The following is a 17,337-nucleotide window of genomic DNA, read 5'->3' as shown; positions in this document are numbered from 1 at the left end:
ACTTCTTGCAAGTCTATGTGTATTTTTGGCTGTTGAAAATTTGCACAGGCAATATATTTTGGAAATAGGAGAAAGAAGAGATTTTATTTCTACCATTATTAAAGTATTTTGTATATGACTAATTGATAGTCCCTGAAGGACCTTTAAATTTCTTATTAAAAGAAAAACACTAAGAATCTCTAAAAATTTAACAATACTTACTTGCAGTTCCCAGAATTCGTACTTTGTATAAAAGCCAGTGTTCTTCTGAATTGCTGCATATTTTTTTGCCATTCAACCCTGTTTGCTGATTTTACTGGGGGATAGTAAAAATTTAATACAGTTTTATTTTTGAATTAATTTAATCTATTAACCATCCACTTGATCGGCAGCAAATCAATCTCTTGAGTCTCAATATATTCGCGAACAGCATACATTTTTGAAAATTTATTATTGTAAAAAGTACTGCAGAAATTAAATAAACAATCATAAAGCTTATAACTTACTCTTTCTTTATTTTTTAAAATCAAATGAAAATAATCTAAAATAATTTTTATCAAAATAGAAATTTTTGTATATTTATATATTTATGGAATAACAAATCGTATATTAAACATTCATACTGTAAACTATATTAATATGAAAAAAACTTGAAAACAATTTTATTAAAAATTATGAAAAATGCATTTGAGGTAAAGCAACAAATCCTTGTTTAAAAGGGAGTAGAATATACATGGTCATGAAACTAGCAATAGGAAAGGTTCGTCTTATGCCAGTAAGTTTGGTAACAAAGTATATTGAAAGCCAAATGGAACTAACTGGATCTGAAAAAAATAGTTTCATACCTTCAAACTCTTCAAACACAACTAAAGCTTTATTAGGCTCAGCAAAGGTGGAATTATGCAGAATATTTTTTACAATTCCTAACTTATTTTCAACCTTAAAACAATTATCTCCAATTGATGTGGAAACAAGATAATTAGGTCCGTGGTAATGTTTGAATTGGATATAAGTTTGGTATTCAACAGGCATAGGATCATCTAAATGAATTTTCTTTAAGATTGGTTCTTTTTTATTGGAAGTGTCTTGATTGATGTTGCAGTGCCCTTCAATAATTCGGCGTACCACTTGACCAGTTCGATTTTGGGGCTTGCGAACTAATTTTTTCAATCTTCCTAGGTAACTTTCAAATCTAAACGCTGACACATTATCAAGAATACCATAGGGTTTAGCATCACTTGGTAAATGTATTAAAGAATGAATATTATATACAAGTTGATTTTCACCATATAACTTTGAAAATGTGACCACAAAGTATTTTAATGTTTGTTTGGCATAGTCAAAGTTTATTGACAACAAATTTGGGCTGAGCAATATTCATATGGCGACAGACAAATCAAGGAAATTTTAATAAACTGTGTCTTTTAGAACATTTTTAAGACAACAGGCCCAGTGTACAATAAAAATTGTCTTAATTCAGTCGCTTTCCATTTTTTATATTCTAAAAGAGATTGTGGCTTTCATGAAAACTCTCTAGGGATGAGTTTACAAATAGCAGCTAAGTTGGCAGATATCATGGATAATTGTAACTGAGATAGCTTATTATAGCATATTATAGCATCAATTTTATTATTAAATAAAAAGCCATGTTGCTTTAAGCTGTTCATTTCTGAAACAAAGTTATTTAGATATTTATCAAGAGAAGTAGGTTTTTTTGTACTACTATATATAGCAATAGGAAAAGTTCCACCTAATGGGCACTTTTTCAGTGAACCAAGAATTGGCCAAAAAGAAATAAAATTGCTGTTAAAAAGCGATATACCATCAATGTTAATATTAATATGTAAAAGTTCAACTTGAGAATTAGGGAGATTGAATTTAAAAATATTTTGTATCCAATACTGCACCCTAAAAAAATAATTTTCTCCACCTGCAACATGCTTGATATCAATATTCCGACAAGTATTTAAGAGAGTTCTTGAATCAGTAGGAAGGTCAGAGTGTAATGGACTCAATATACATAAAAACCTCCTAAAGCTGAATGAGATACACGATAGGTTATTGCCCAATCCTGCAACATATTTTCTTATGTACAGTCATCATTTTTATTATCATCAATATTGTCACTTAAGGTGCTGTTAACTTCATCAGCTTGCAAATCACATCTACTATAATCAAAATCAACACTTGATTTATTTTCAATACTATCAGAGAGCATTTCTGAATACTTGGTTTGAGATCTAAAATACTTGGTTTGTGATCAAAAGTAGTTAAATGTTCATTTCGATTTTTGTACCCATTTACATTTTGATCAAAACCTTTTTTTAAATAACTAAAGCTTATGTCATCCAAAGTCCTCGAAGTAATAGCAGGATTGTCTGGCATGGAAATACTTTCATATTTATCTTTCTGAAATAACTCTGTCAGTATAATTGAGACTCTTGAATCAATTCTTCTTCTTTTTGTTCTATCTGAACACGTCTTGAAATTAACGTTAAATGTCGTCATTATAATTTTTAATTGTATTTAATATTTTCTGATAACAGCTATTTTTTAAATAACAAATATGTAAAGATAATACAAATAAAAAATTATGGTTAGCTAAGACGTGCAAGAGTTATAAATGTTTCAGCTGACCATAATTTTCATCATCATCATAATTATCATCAAGTAATCTGTTGCATGATTCATCAGATATATCTAATGAAACAATCAACAGATTACCTGATGAAACACGAATTTTTGCGTAATAAATAAAATAATATAATTAACATACAATGATCATTATAGCAAGAACATGGGTTATACAAAATAGTTTAGACTATTTTGTATAATGAAATATTTCATTATACGAAATAGCATAAATAAAATTTAAATGTTTTTAAAATTGTATAAACATTTCATATATAACATATAAACGTTTATGTAAACATTTCATATAAATAAATACTATGTATAAATAAACACTATGTATATAAAATAGATAAATCTATAAATTAAAACCCCAAAATGTTTAAGTCGCTAATATAAGTAAATTAAATTAAATATGTTAGCGTTGGAATTCATGCTCACCATGGTTCGGGATATCTACACGGGACCCATACTAAAACCGACGCTAAAACCTCGCTGAACCCAGGCTGGGTAACCCAGACTAGCCCAGACAAAAACGGCGCGGTACCCAAGTGTCATGGTTTGCTGGGCTGATTGTTGCGAGTTTATATTATAAAACCTTTTTTAAAAAGCAAGAATAAAACTAATCATAATAAGATAAACCTTAAGTTTTTATTTAGAAACTGAATCCTTGGCTTTTAGTGAATGATTAAATGTAGTCAGTTTCAGTAATGAAACTACCCAATAATCATTTTTAATTATAGACACCAACGTGAAGGTAAGCCGAGTATTCTATCAACACAAAACAACATAACAATGGCACCTCAAAATTAACAAATAGCATAAATATTTAAATAAACTCTTAATGACTCAAACCTCCAAAGGACCAAGAAATTAGCTTGTTAGAGAATGTTAGAATTAGTTGGGAGTATAATCTATAAAAACAGACACAACTAAAATTTTAAAATTAGTTCAAGTTATTGAGTTATCCAGAGTTTATTGTAGATATCTTAACTACTAACTGTACTCACATAGAAACACTTACAAAATATAAACTCATACAACCTTATATAACACATACTAACGCACAATAAAAACATACATTACCACATCATATGACACATAAAAATACTTATCAAAAACTATAAACTAAAAACATTTTACTCATACAAAATTATTTGTGTAATATTCGTATAATGGCATGCCTTGTATTGCTTGTTTATCAAAATAAATAAAAAATTATCAAATGACTTGGTTTGTTATATTATAAAAGTGAACAGATTTTCTGTAATTTTTATTAGCGATTGATATTTTGATATCAAGTTGCTGTTGTTTTTTTTTTTTGCTATATAAATTTATTCAAGCCATAAAACAAAATGTAAATACAAATTGCAGGGGCAAGAACAAGACACAATAGTTGTTTATAGATAAGTACATTTGTAAACACAACATTTGTTAAACGACATACTTTAAAATAAATGTTCATCAATTTAAAAAAAAAAGTTATTAAACGGGTTTTTGAGATAAATACTAACATTATCAAATTTTTTACCTTGCTCAAAAGTTTATCAAAAGCTTGACCTTAGAAAAGAGAATTGTTTTAGAGTTCTTAAAAATAAAGAACACTAATAAATAAACTTTAAATACAATTGACAAAGGGCTTGAATTGCGTCATTATTAAAATGAATTAAATAAATAACCTGACTTAAAAAGTTACTTTACCAATTTAAGAATATCCATAAGGTCTATAACAATAGAATCTATAACAATGGAATCTATAACAATAGAATCTATAACAATAGAATCTATAACAATAGAATCTATAACAGTATATCTATAACAATAGAATTTTAATTTACCAAATTATTATCGATAATAATTTGGTGAATTAAAATTCTGTTATAGATAAACCTTATAATATTTTTAATTTAGTAAAGTTATTTTTATAAGTTTAAGTAAGCTTTTATAAGTTATAAGATTTAAAAATTTTATATTAAATAGATATTAAGAGATAATAATAAAAATTTAAGCATACCTTATCGCGTGATCAAAAGAAGATATGCTTAAATTTTTATTATTATCTCTTAATATCTATCTAATATAAAAGTTTTAAATCTTATAACTTATAAAAGCTTACTTAAACTTATAAAAATAACTTTACTAATTTAAAAATATAAAGGGAAATATTATAAGGCCGAACATGCTAAATATTCTTTAAAAAACTCGGTTTCAAACACACACGAAAGAGTAAGGGCAGCAGCGTTGAATTGATCATTAATTATAAGCGATTTGAATCTCTTTTGTTCTTCTTTTGGGCTTAAAAAAACAACTTTTAGTTGCTTTTATATAAAACTTATGTATACATTAATAGTTGCGTATGCTTTATTGATAAAATTCTGGTCTCTTACAGTGTACAACATAAACCAAATGTTTTATAATTTACAAATGTATATTTTATTGATAAAGGTTGTACGTTTGACGGAACATTTTATTGTAATATGAATTGTTCATATGAGGAAACACAAAGAGCTCTGTTTTCATAAATTTGATTCTTGTGTAGAATATTTTATATTGGCAATGCGGTTATTTTAGGTGGTAGCACAGTTGTTAAAATTAAAAAACTTTTTTTTTTTTAAATTCATTTTTATGTCAATAAAATTATATTAAATTATAAATTTTTTCTTGGATTACTAAAAAAATAATTAAGTCACAACTACGTCTGAAACAACATACCCTTCCACGAGTTAAGTAATGAAGGTCATGGTTAGGGTCAGGTCTTAAGTTATGGCTAGTCCGAATAGATTCAAGACAACGGTCAGTTTGTTCTATCTTGATTTTTAACTCTAAACCATAACCTGATTCTTACGCTCAAATAAACATTTTTTATCTGTGGTAGAGTGTGTCATATAATACATACATACTTTAAAAGCTTATTTTTGACAAACGCAAAATAAGAAAAAAATTATTTTACGATGCTTAACTAAAGAGTTACCCATTTTTGTATCATCCATATATAGTAATTGTTTAAAATGATTCAGTATCAATTTTTATCCTAAGCAACGCTTTGTTTATTCTGTTATTATGCATTTTTACAATGAAATTATTCCTTAAAATAAAATAAAAACATGCTTCTTATTTATTGATTCGATTTATGCGCGTTCATTGCGCACAAGGCAGCTTTTTGCTCACTTTAAATATAATTTTTATAGAGTTTAAACAACTTAGAAAATGACTTTAAGATGTATTTTTTATCAAAGCTTCTATTTTGTTTGTTTCGTGAGCCCAAACCCTATTTTGTTTGTTTTCGAGAGTCAAAGCGTTTATTAATATAAAGAAAATTAAAAAAAAAGTTTGAACAGCGATTTCAACAGTTAATAATTCTTATAAAAGCTAAACTTTTCTATTGCCATGGTATTAACATTTTGCCTGTTTGTTGAAAAAAAGTTCCAACACATACGTTTAAGTCTAAAAACAAGTAAAAGGAATTGCCTTGAAGATAAATTTATCTTCATAGTGTTTGTGACAACTTTCAAGCATTACCTAAAAAATATAGCTCATTAAAACTTGGGTGAAAATATCTTGTTCTAATTTAATTTTCGCGCAAAGACAAAATTTATTCAAAACTCATAAATATTTGTTATTAAATGAATCTATTCAAGCGTTTTTATTAAAACAGATGGTTGCAGAAAAACTTGCGCAAAAAATAAGGTGCACTGAAATTAATATACAAAGAGAATATACAAAGTTGAAGCTAAAATAAATAAAATTAAAAACTTTAAAATTTTAAATTGCGCTATAACTATTTAAAGAAGTAAACACTTTAAAGACAACATCGCATCTAGCGTTTTACTTTGTCAAATATTTTAACTCCGTCAAACAGAGACGAAACTAAAACTTTAAGCCCTCCCCCTCCTCCTCCCTCCGCAAAAAAGTAAAGTGGCTCTACCGACTAAAACTTCTTTTCATAAAAATAAAATATGCAATATTTGATTTTTACATCAAGTTAATAAAACACAATTAGGTATGTAATATTTATTTTACAAAACTACTGAAAAGAATCTTTGCTCAAAAAAATTATAAAAATGCACGAACTTTGAAATTATGCTTGAGGGAAGCATACTTAATATCAAAAACTTTGCCTCAATTATGACTATGACAGAACTTTTGAATTCATAAAAGCTAAACTATCTTCAGACGTAGTAATTCTTAGAACACTTGTTTCAAGAACACTTTTGCTCAAATAAAATAAGAATTTTTTTCTTGTTTTAAGATTTATTTTTATTAATTAGAACTTTTTCCTTATATCAAGGACATTTTTGTTTAAAATAAGATTCTATTTTTTAGTTTCAATATTATTTTCCGTTTGAAATTAATTCGATATAAAAATAAGAATATTTAAAAAGTATTTATACATTTAAACAACTCTCATCGTTGAAATAAAACTTGTTGTTCTTTAGAATGTCCAGTTATTGTTAATACTTGCAGCGGCAATACTTCTCTCATAGGCTACACATCTAACTAAAACAAGTTTCTGTTGAGCCTTTATCATTAAATAAAATATAATGTAAGTGTAAAATATAATGTAAAATGATTATGCCGTCATAAAATGGGCATAATAATCCATGCCCATTACATAGTGTATTCCAATAAGTCCAATCACGGCGTCAGAAAATGAAAAACTTCGTAAAATAATCTTTTTTCCAAGCATAACGATTGCCTCGTCTCCATCGTCTGCTACCATAAGGATTTATTTTATCTGAAAACAAATTTAACAAACTCAAATCTATGTTCAATATAAGGCTTCCTAAAATTTAACATTAACATCTTTTCATATCTTAAAATATTAGAAACTCTTACTTTGATGATATATATATATATATATATATATATATATATATATATATATATATATATATATATATATATATATATATATATATATATATATATATATATATATATATATATATATACAACCCGTAGATGTTGTCCGAAAGTTTTTTCCATATTTTGTTGACAAAAAGTCTCCTTCCGCTCTTCCCAAAGACAACAAACTATAGATCTATATATATATATATATTTATATATATATATATATATATATATATATATATATATATATATATATATGTATATATATATATATATATATATATATATATATATATACACATGTTGATTTAGGTGAGCAGTGCAACATCATATTAAAATAGCCTGCTGCTGGGGGCTTCAGGACATACATCGACTGACAAATAGCCTGACTAGCAGAGGAGTGCTGCTACATCGACTGAGGGTTTGGCATAGGGCAGTAATCTTTTCATTCATTATTCTTTGTTTTTTCTAAAAAAACCATATCAATTTAATGCTTACATAAATATGCTATTGTTGATATATCAACCCTCGGAATTAGGAAAAATGAAAATAAATAAATATATATATGTGTATATATATGCGTATATATATATATATATGTATGTATGTATGTATGTATGTATGTATGTATGTATGTATGTATGTATGTATGTATGTGTATGTATGTATGTGTATATATAAATATATAAATATATATATATATATATATATATATATATATATATATATATATATATATATATATATATATATATATATATATATATATATATATATATACATATATACATACATACGTTTGATTTTTTTATATACATACATACGTCATGACGTTTTTAAAAAAGTCAATACAAACAGTTCTTCCAATTGTTTCATTACATTAGAAGACCATAAACCTAATTTTTTAAATAATCCTACTGTTCGTCTAATTAACCCAGCTTAGAATAAAGTTGGTAGAATAAGTAAGCATATTTTATCAGATATTATCACCAATCTCAGAAATATTTTGCAATTAAACCAGTGGAATAGTACACAAAATGTAATAAATTGGTTCAAAAACATCAATGACAAACATTTTTATAAATTCCTTATTTTCGACATCGTTCACTTTTACCCTTCTATTAATGAAAAGCTACTTATCGAATCCATAAACTTTGCAGAACAATACATTTCCATTGATGCTGATCATAAATCTTTAATTCTCCACGCCCATAAGTCTTTATTATTTACCAATGATCAAGTTTGGATTAAAAAATCGAGTGGTTTGTTTGATGTTACCATGGGTGCATTTAATGGAGCGGAAGTGTGCAAGTTAGTTGGTATTTTTCTTCTCTTCCGGATTTCGCAATTTTGTAAAAAATCTGATTTTGGATTATATAGAGACGATGGCCTAGCTGTGTTTAAAAACGCAAGCCTTCCAAAAATGGAAAAAATTAAGAAGCATTTTACTCAAATATTTAAACAATACAACCTCTGTATTTCCATTCAATCTAATATGAAAGTTGTTAACTACCTTGATGTTACATTTGATCTTAATAACTGCACTTTTTGACCTTACCATAAACCTGATAGTACGCTAAATTATATCCATGCTAGTTCCAACCATCCACCAAGCATTTTAAAACAATTACCAACCTCAACTGAACATAGATTATCTTCCAATTCTTCAAGCAAAAAAATTTTCCAAAATTCTGCTCCTATTTATAAAGACACATCAGAAAAGTCTGGATTTCACACCAATCTCCAATGTCATTGAAATCTAAACCCTTCAAAAACTAATAAACAAAAAAGAAATATAATATGGTTTAATCCTCCTTTTAGTAAAAATGTGGTAACAAAAATCGGACACCTTTTCTTAAACTTAACTGACTTGCATTTTCCATTACATCATAACCTCCACAAAAATTTCAAGAGAAACACAATAAAAGTTAGTTAAACACAAAGTTACAGCTGCATGCCAAATATTTGATCTATTATTAATTCACACAACCAACAAATTTTGCGCAACAAACTCACCGCTAATGATATAAATTGCAACTGCATTAAGAAAACTGCATGCCCCTTAAATAACGAATGTCTATCAAAAAACGTTGTATATAAAGCCACTTTAGCATCACCTAGTCCCAGTCTTACGGAAAAATCTTGCATCGGTATTAGTGAAAACGCATTCAAGCTCAGATTTGCAAACCACCTTAAATTATTTAATGCAACCAGGTATAGAAATGATACAGAACTTTCTAAGGAAATCTGGAAACATAAAGACGCAGGTAACATGCCTATAATTAAGTGGAACATAATTAAAAGATGCCAATCTTATAATCCATCTACAAAAAAGTGTAACCTTTGCATTAGTGAAAAATATTTTATTATGAATTTTGATAGTGGTTTACTGCCAAATAAAAAAAAAGTGAATTGGTTTCTACTTGTAGGCATAGGAAAAAATTTTTACTTTGCTTTACTTGTTACAAGTTGATAAAATATTTTTTGTACTATTCACAACTAGACTTATATTCATTGATAATTTTTAAGCTTCATAGTATTATCTCTAAGCATTCAAAAGTTATGACCATATAAAGTTTAAACCCCCTCAATTTGAGGGGGTTGTAAATTTTATATGGTCATAATTTTTGAATGCTTAGAGATAATACTATGAAACTGAAAAATTATCGATAAATATAAGTCTAGTTGAGAATAGTACAAAAAATATTTTATCAACTTGTTGCTCTCACGTTTGGGGCAGTTGTTACAAAAATTTTGGGGCTTTTTTGTTCCCAGCCTCCAATGATTGCAATTTTTTGCAAACCCTCATTATTTGATATAAGTATAAACATATAAATTTTTGTAGTTAGCTCCATGTCTGGAAGTTAGTTATCTCAAAGATTAAAAAATGCTGGATCCGCCACTGCAATATATATATATATATATATATATATATATATATATATATATATATATATATATATATATATATAAATATATATATATATATATATATATATATAAATAAATAAATATATATATATATATATATGTATACATATTTAAGTGTTTTCAAAAGATCATACAAAGTTACAGCTTTTTCTAAAAAATATGTCCAGTTTTAGTCTTTTTTTCTTAGAATTTTCATTTGGGAATAACTGTACCAAGTACTTCATTAAGTGCTTAACTTTAGTATCTAAAAATACATTCCTTATTTAATTATTAAGCTAAAACCAATTTTTTCAAAAAAGCAATTTTTGCTAACCTCGTTTTCATCTTTTATGGTGTAACCTTTGTGAAAATGGTTTTATGTTTGCTAATTGTAATCTGATGTTGACCTGCAACTGTTTAAGGTCGGCAATTTATGGCCCACTTTAGTTTTCTTAACTCTAAAAACTTTTTTAATTTCTTAATTAACTACGAACTTGAGTATTCCAGAATGTAAAAGTGTGTCAATTTATTCAGTCAAGCTTACTCTCACTGAGTCAATTGTGACAAAAGACTTTAATACATGAGTTATCTCGCATGTATTAAAGTCTTTTGTCACAATTGACTCAGTGAGCAACAATCTGAATTAAACAATAATAAAAAAAAAGCATACAATCAATTTTAAAAAGCAGAGGATAATTATAGTATAACCCATTAGGACATTGAAGTTTTGAAAAAATAACTACTCACTTTAAATAGGATTTGTGATTTTGAAACACTGTTAGATATTTTCCAATAAAAATATAAAATCAACAATGAAAAAAAATATATTACCACAGTCAAAGTAGAGAAACATGGATATTTTTCTAAAACTGTTGCAGATCTATAAACTCTATCAACTGGACATTTATTTACCCAGGTCCTTTTTTGAGCAAATTTAGCATCCAATTTCTAATAACTTTGTTCTGGACCATTTAAATTGATCATATTTGGAAACTTGCGATCGCTAAAAAAAAAACACACATATATCATGTGTGTGCATGTATAAAACATACACATGCATTTCATGGATATTTAGAAATAGTACTAGTACTAACCAAAAAAAAAATTAACAATAACAATATTAATATAGCAATAATATTATAAACAATAACAATAAGTAATAATGATATAAATAATAGTAAAATAATGCTATAATAATATTTATATTACATATAATCATAACAAAAGCAATAATAATAATAACCCACAATGAGCCCAACATTTTACAAACAGTGTCTCCCCCAAAAAAGGCATAAAGACAAATTTTAATAGTAGAGTTTAGTGATTTAAATTGAATATAAAAAAAAATGTTCCATGAATAAAACATGGTAAATTATTCCATGATTTTATGCATTGGTTTGTGATTTATGGCTGCACTAACTGAACAATGATTGAAGATATATAATTTAAGGTTACTAAAAGATAGAAAATAATATCAAGAACTTTTTATAGAAGTAAAGAAATTACAGATTGAGAGAGGTAGGGTAACTTGCGTATGACTCCAGACAAATAGACAATTTAAAATATGTACAAGAGCACACAATTTGATAATTTTGTATAGAAAGTAAAGGATATTAGAATTAGAACGATATTCTTGAAGGTATATTATTTTCAATGTTTTGTTTTTAGATTAGATATTCTTAAAAATTTATTGGTTGATAAGTAGTTTATAGGATATTCGACTGAAATTATAAGTATATATTTTAATACAAACAAGGTACAAAGAACAAGGTACAAAGAACAAGGCATACTACAAACAAGGAACTCATTCATAATGAATTTAATAAATTATTTACCATATATCAATTCCTTCTCCAAAAAAAGGCTTAAGAAGTATTCCTAAATCAAAAAAATAACAATAGCCATCAAAAACTAACCCTATAAACAGAAAGCTCTTTTGATTTTTATTTCATTTTTATACCCCTAATTTTAAAATAGATTTTTACAGCAAAATTAAATTTAAGCAACAACCAAAAAATAGTTAAGTATAAAGAAAATAATAATAATGGAAAAAAAACTTTTAATTTGTGCAGTTAGAAATTCTCAAAGTTTATTTCAAAAAAATAAAAAAATCACTTAATATTACAACAACAACAACATCCAAAAGCAATATATTTACCAGAAATATAGATGTTTTACATAAGCATGTAACAAGGCTTTGTAAAACATCTTGTATCATTCAAAGGGATCCCATTCAAAATTTAATGATTTTTTTAGGAATACCTGTTAAAAGGTAGGGCCTTCGATATATATATATATATATATATATATATATATATATATATATATATATATATATATATATGTATATATATATATTATATATATATATATATATATATATATATATATATATATATATATATATATATATATGTAGGTACGTGGACTGAAATTTTTAAATTAAGCATATACTAGAATGTTATATATCATTAGAAAGCCCTTCAATACAGTATTTTAAAGATGAAAAAATTATCAAAAACGAACAAATTTTAGATATATGGATTTATTGAATAAACTTATTCCAAAATTATTATTTTTTTCACTGAAACTGTAATAACTTTGTCAAATCTTATCCAAATGCCTATAACTTGGTATCAAAAGATAGATGTAAGAGTAGGCTACAAGTTTATATTAGTCTATAGATATAGGGGGTGTCTAGAGGGCCAGAGGGGGTACAACACACTATGGTGAGCCTTAAAAAATACAAGTTTTCATCTGATTTTAAATTGAGTTTATTGAAAATAAGAAATTAGTATACAAATTTATTTTACTACATTAGCTAGGAAAGAGGCGTGTGCCACAACTAACGCCCCCCCTTCCTTTCATATTCAAACTTGAAAAAAATGTCAACAGAAATTTAAAAACGTTTTTAAATTGCTTTTATATAAAATAGAGACATAACTTTACAAATCTTATCACATTGCAAAATGCAGGTTGGAGTATCCACCCTAAAAAAAAGACTTTTCATATTTATCAACTCAATAAAATATTACACATAAATTTAACACTGTATTTAATATGGGCTATGAAATCCTCAAAAAGTCCTGATCGTATCTAAAAGTTTATAACTATTTATAGGTACAACTTGACTACTTTTTATACTACAACTTTTAATCACATTGAAAACATACAAAATATTTCATTAAAACTATTACACTTGTCAATGCTTCATTTTTAAATTATTTTGGGTAAAAAAATTTTAAATAAATAATTCAAATGTTTGAAAAAAACTGAGACAAAATGGAAAACAAACTTGATGATATTACATATAAATTTTTAATAAAAAAACAAGAATGGTGGTGCCTAATGATTGTGTATGCCACCATTAACCACAAAGCTGCTACCATGCTGTCTTCGCCTGCAAACTTCTCCACAACAGTTTTCTTCTGCTGTAGCTCCTAGCACCCCTGTTAGGGGATGATAGGTCCAGCTAAATGATTCCCCGTCATTCCCTTCTAACTGGACCCATCACAAAAATGAGCGACTGCTAGTCGGTCCAGGGTGCTGATACATGTCTCTGATAGACACCATATGTAAGATCTAATGACATTGAATTTTCTTTAGATCTTACATATGGTGTCGGTCCAGGGTGCTGATACACATCTCTGATAGACACCATATGTAAGATCTAATGACATTGAATTGTAAATAGATTAGTATTGAATGGTATTATGTAACATTTAATATAAACCAACTATTTGTTAAAGTCATTGGCTGAACAAATAAAATGAAAGACTAATAAATCAACTATAAAAATGTTAATCAAAGTAAAAATTTAAATACTACTCTTAATTTTACTTCTACTGCACTTTGATGGATAACATAATAAAAATGTATTAAATAGTGTATGTAAATAGAAATATTATGAATTCAATATCATTCAGAAAAATAATTAAATCATAATTTTACTAGCAGAAGGTTGTGCTGATTATAGAGAAGGTTGTGAAACTAAATGAAAAAATAAGTTGTAATAAAATAAAATTTTATTTGCTATTGATAACAAAGGCATACACATATTAGAAATAATTGTTTTATGCATACACCATGCATAAACAGATTAGAAAATAATAGCTTTTTTAAACTTATCAATTGTAGCAGCTGAAGATGTATCTCAAGGTTAACAAAGTTGTAATAAAAAACAAATTTGAAAATGTCGAGAAATGCATACATATTAAAAAGTAACAATTGTTAAACTTACCACTCGTTGCTGATTGTATTTGTAATTTTATAATCAATACTAAATGTTATCCTATACAAATTTACCAGTGGTAGACTGTGTAGATTGGACTAAAGATAACAAAAAAATTGTAAAATTACACAAAACACTATGTAATTGTCAAAAGTAAGTTACAAAAGTAACAATCATCAAATCAGTTCTGTGTAAGATACAACTTTATTAACAAAATGAAAATAAACAATCAAAATATAACAGTAAAAATATAAAAATATATATTTATTAAACAATACGCTAACATTAGGAATGTATATACTTTGGTTTATAATTGTATAATGGTATTTATTATGCATACTTTGTTTATATATAAATTATGTTAATTTGGTTGTAGTTATATATAAACGATGTTATTTACATTTATGAAATCTTAAAAATAAGCATAATATTTAGTAGAGTCTAAACAATAAGTAAACATAAGGCAAGCTAGTATAATGATTTAAATAATAGTCCAGTTATAGAAGTATACAATCAAAGTAAAAAAAGATAATAACAATAATATCTTTTACTATAGTTGAAAAACATTAACAAATTTTTTGTTAGGAATAAACCAATGAAGAATCTGATTTGTATACTTATTTATAAATTGGCATGTTAATAAAATTGTCAACTATCACTTAACAATCCATTCAAAAGCAAGAGTCTTTATCTGAAACATTCTTTTTATATGTAACATAAGAAAACTAGGTTCATATATGTTTCTAATAAGAATCACCACAAAATAACGTTTGCCTAGAACTACCTAAAAAAAGTGGTAAACTTAATCTAACACAAATTAAACTATTTGCTGGTATTTTTTTTTCGTTGAAATTTGGCAAGTGAATAAAAAATGCATGTAGAAAACTATTTTAATAATAAAAAAAGGGGATTGACATTTCTTCGACTGCAATTTCATGTGTGAACATCAACCAAATATTCAGGAACAAAATAATCAATAAAAAAGTTCAGTAACCATACATAAAAGTATTGAAAAATCAAGATTAGCTCTTCTTCTTTCAAAAAAGTATCTATGTGTATATATGTTTCTAAAAAAAAATTCTACAAAAACACGTCTGTCCCACGCTGCCTAAAAAGTGTTAAAAAAATGAGAACCAAAATTTTAGCATAAAAATCGGTTCCGTAAATCGCGATTCCGCGTACCTAATATATGTGAATATATATATATATATATATATATATATATATATATATATATATATATATATATATATATATATATATATATATATATATATATATATATATATATATATATATAAATATATATATATATATATATATATATATATATATATATATATATATATATATATATATATATATATATACATATAGAATATGGAATATTAGGAATAAAATTAGGAATTAAATAAAATAATATATATATATATATATATATATATATATATATATATATATATATATCTCGCGCAATTATGTGTCAGGGGAAGGGGGGGTGGGTGCGATAACACCACTTGCCGACTGAAAAATAAATAAATAAGGTCCTCGTTTTTTAGTTTGCTACAAATCTTTCCCCCCCCCCCTCCCCCTTTCTCCTGTTCGATTATCGCGCCGGCTTATAATTATTATTCCTAATTTTATAATATTATTATGGTATGTTTTTTATTGAAATATCCTAAAATATGAATGAAATTCTCAAAATAAGAATGAAGTTCTCAAAATAAGAATCATGGTTTAAAATAAGAATCAAGTTCTTAAAATAAGAATCTGGTTCTTAAAATAAGAATCAAGTTCTTAAAACAAGAATCAGGTTCTTAAATGAACAATCAAGTTTTTAAAAAAAGAATCAAGTTCTTAAAAGAAGAATCAAGTTTTTAAAAGAACAATCAAGTTCTTCAAACAAGAATTGGGTTTTTAAAACAAGAATCAGGTTCTTAAAAGAAGAATCAATTCTTAAAATAAAAACAAAAATTCTTAACCTAGAAACTTGGATTTTGCTCTGTAGAATGGAGGAAATCTGCATGGAACATCCAGAAGTCAAAGAAAAACTAAAAATCAGAAAGAAACCTGGTTGACTATCATTAGAAGTAGATCAACCTCTTCTTTTGAAGACGATTATGGATATTGCTTTCCATGATTCGTTCGCTGATGAAAGACGTCGGTCAGTGGTTCTTCGGGTAATGATAGCTGAGCTATGTTTGATAATATTGTATTTGTTAGAATTTTACTCTTAATTAGTACTTGCACTATTGTAAATAACCTTGAAATGTTAACGACTAATTTCAAGATATGATTTGAATGTAGATTACGAAATAAATCCCGTTTTCGGTAAAAAAGTTAACTATATCCAAATATATTTCTTTATTATTTAGAGCATTAAAACTTTCGACGAATTGACATTCAAGATTAACAAAATTGGATTTGTAATCAGCAAGTGCGCCCTCTATATTCGTCTACTTCCGAGAAGTTACGGCAAGGCTAAAGGCACGTCAAAACAGTCCCTGTTAGATTGATCAGTCCTCAGAATGAATCTCATTTAAAACATGTTAACGGGCTCTTGCAGTTCAACTATAAAATATGTGGAAGAAGTTTGTTCTATTTTAGGGCCAGATGAAGTGTGTTTCATTAGCCAAGACAACAAGGCTAGAGTGCCAATTAGAATCACAGCAGCCAAGAAACAGGCGCCTTTATTGATACATTTGGAGTACCGGGTAACTCTCCTGGACCACGAC

General features: G+C 26.6%; 1 long non-coding RNA gene across 2 annotated transcripts; it reads right to left on the bottom strand.

The window, feature by feature from the left end:
* Nucleotides 1–6,912: 6,912 nt before the first annotated feature.
* Nucleotides 6,913–15,737, bottom strand: LOC136079586 (uncharacterized). 2 transcript variants are annotated; one of them, XR_010638051.1, is made up of 5 exons: nucleotides 15,602–15,722; nucleotides 14,612–14,700; nucleotides 12,207–12,249; nucleotides 11,203–11,374; nucleotides 6,928–7,345 (listed from the first exon to the last, which is right to left on the bottom strand). It is a non-coding gene; the product is annotated as an uncharacterized LOC136079586 (long non-coding RNA). The 2 variants fall into 2 exon arrangements; XR_010638050.1 differs by having other exon boundaries at nucleotides 6,913–7,345; nucleotides 14,612–15,737.
* Between the last annotated feature and the right edge of the window lie 1,600 nt (nucleotides 15,738–17,337).

This window comes from Hydra vulgaris, chromosome 04 (assembly GCF_038396675.1).
Source record: "Hydra vulgaris chromosome 04, alternate assembly HydraT2T_AEP".
Lineage (NCBI taxonomy): Eukaryota > Metazoa > Cnidaria > Hydrozoa > Anthoathecata > Hydridae > Hydra > Hydra vulgaris.
This window is presented reverse-complemented; position numbering and strand designations above follow the sequence as displayed.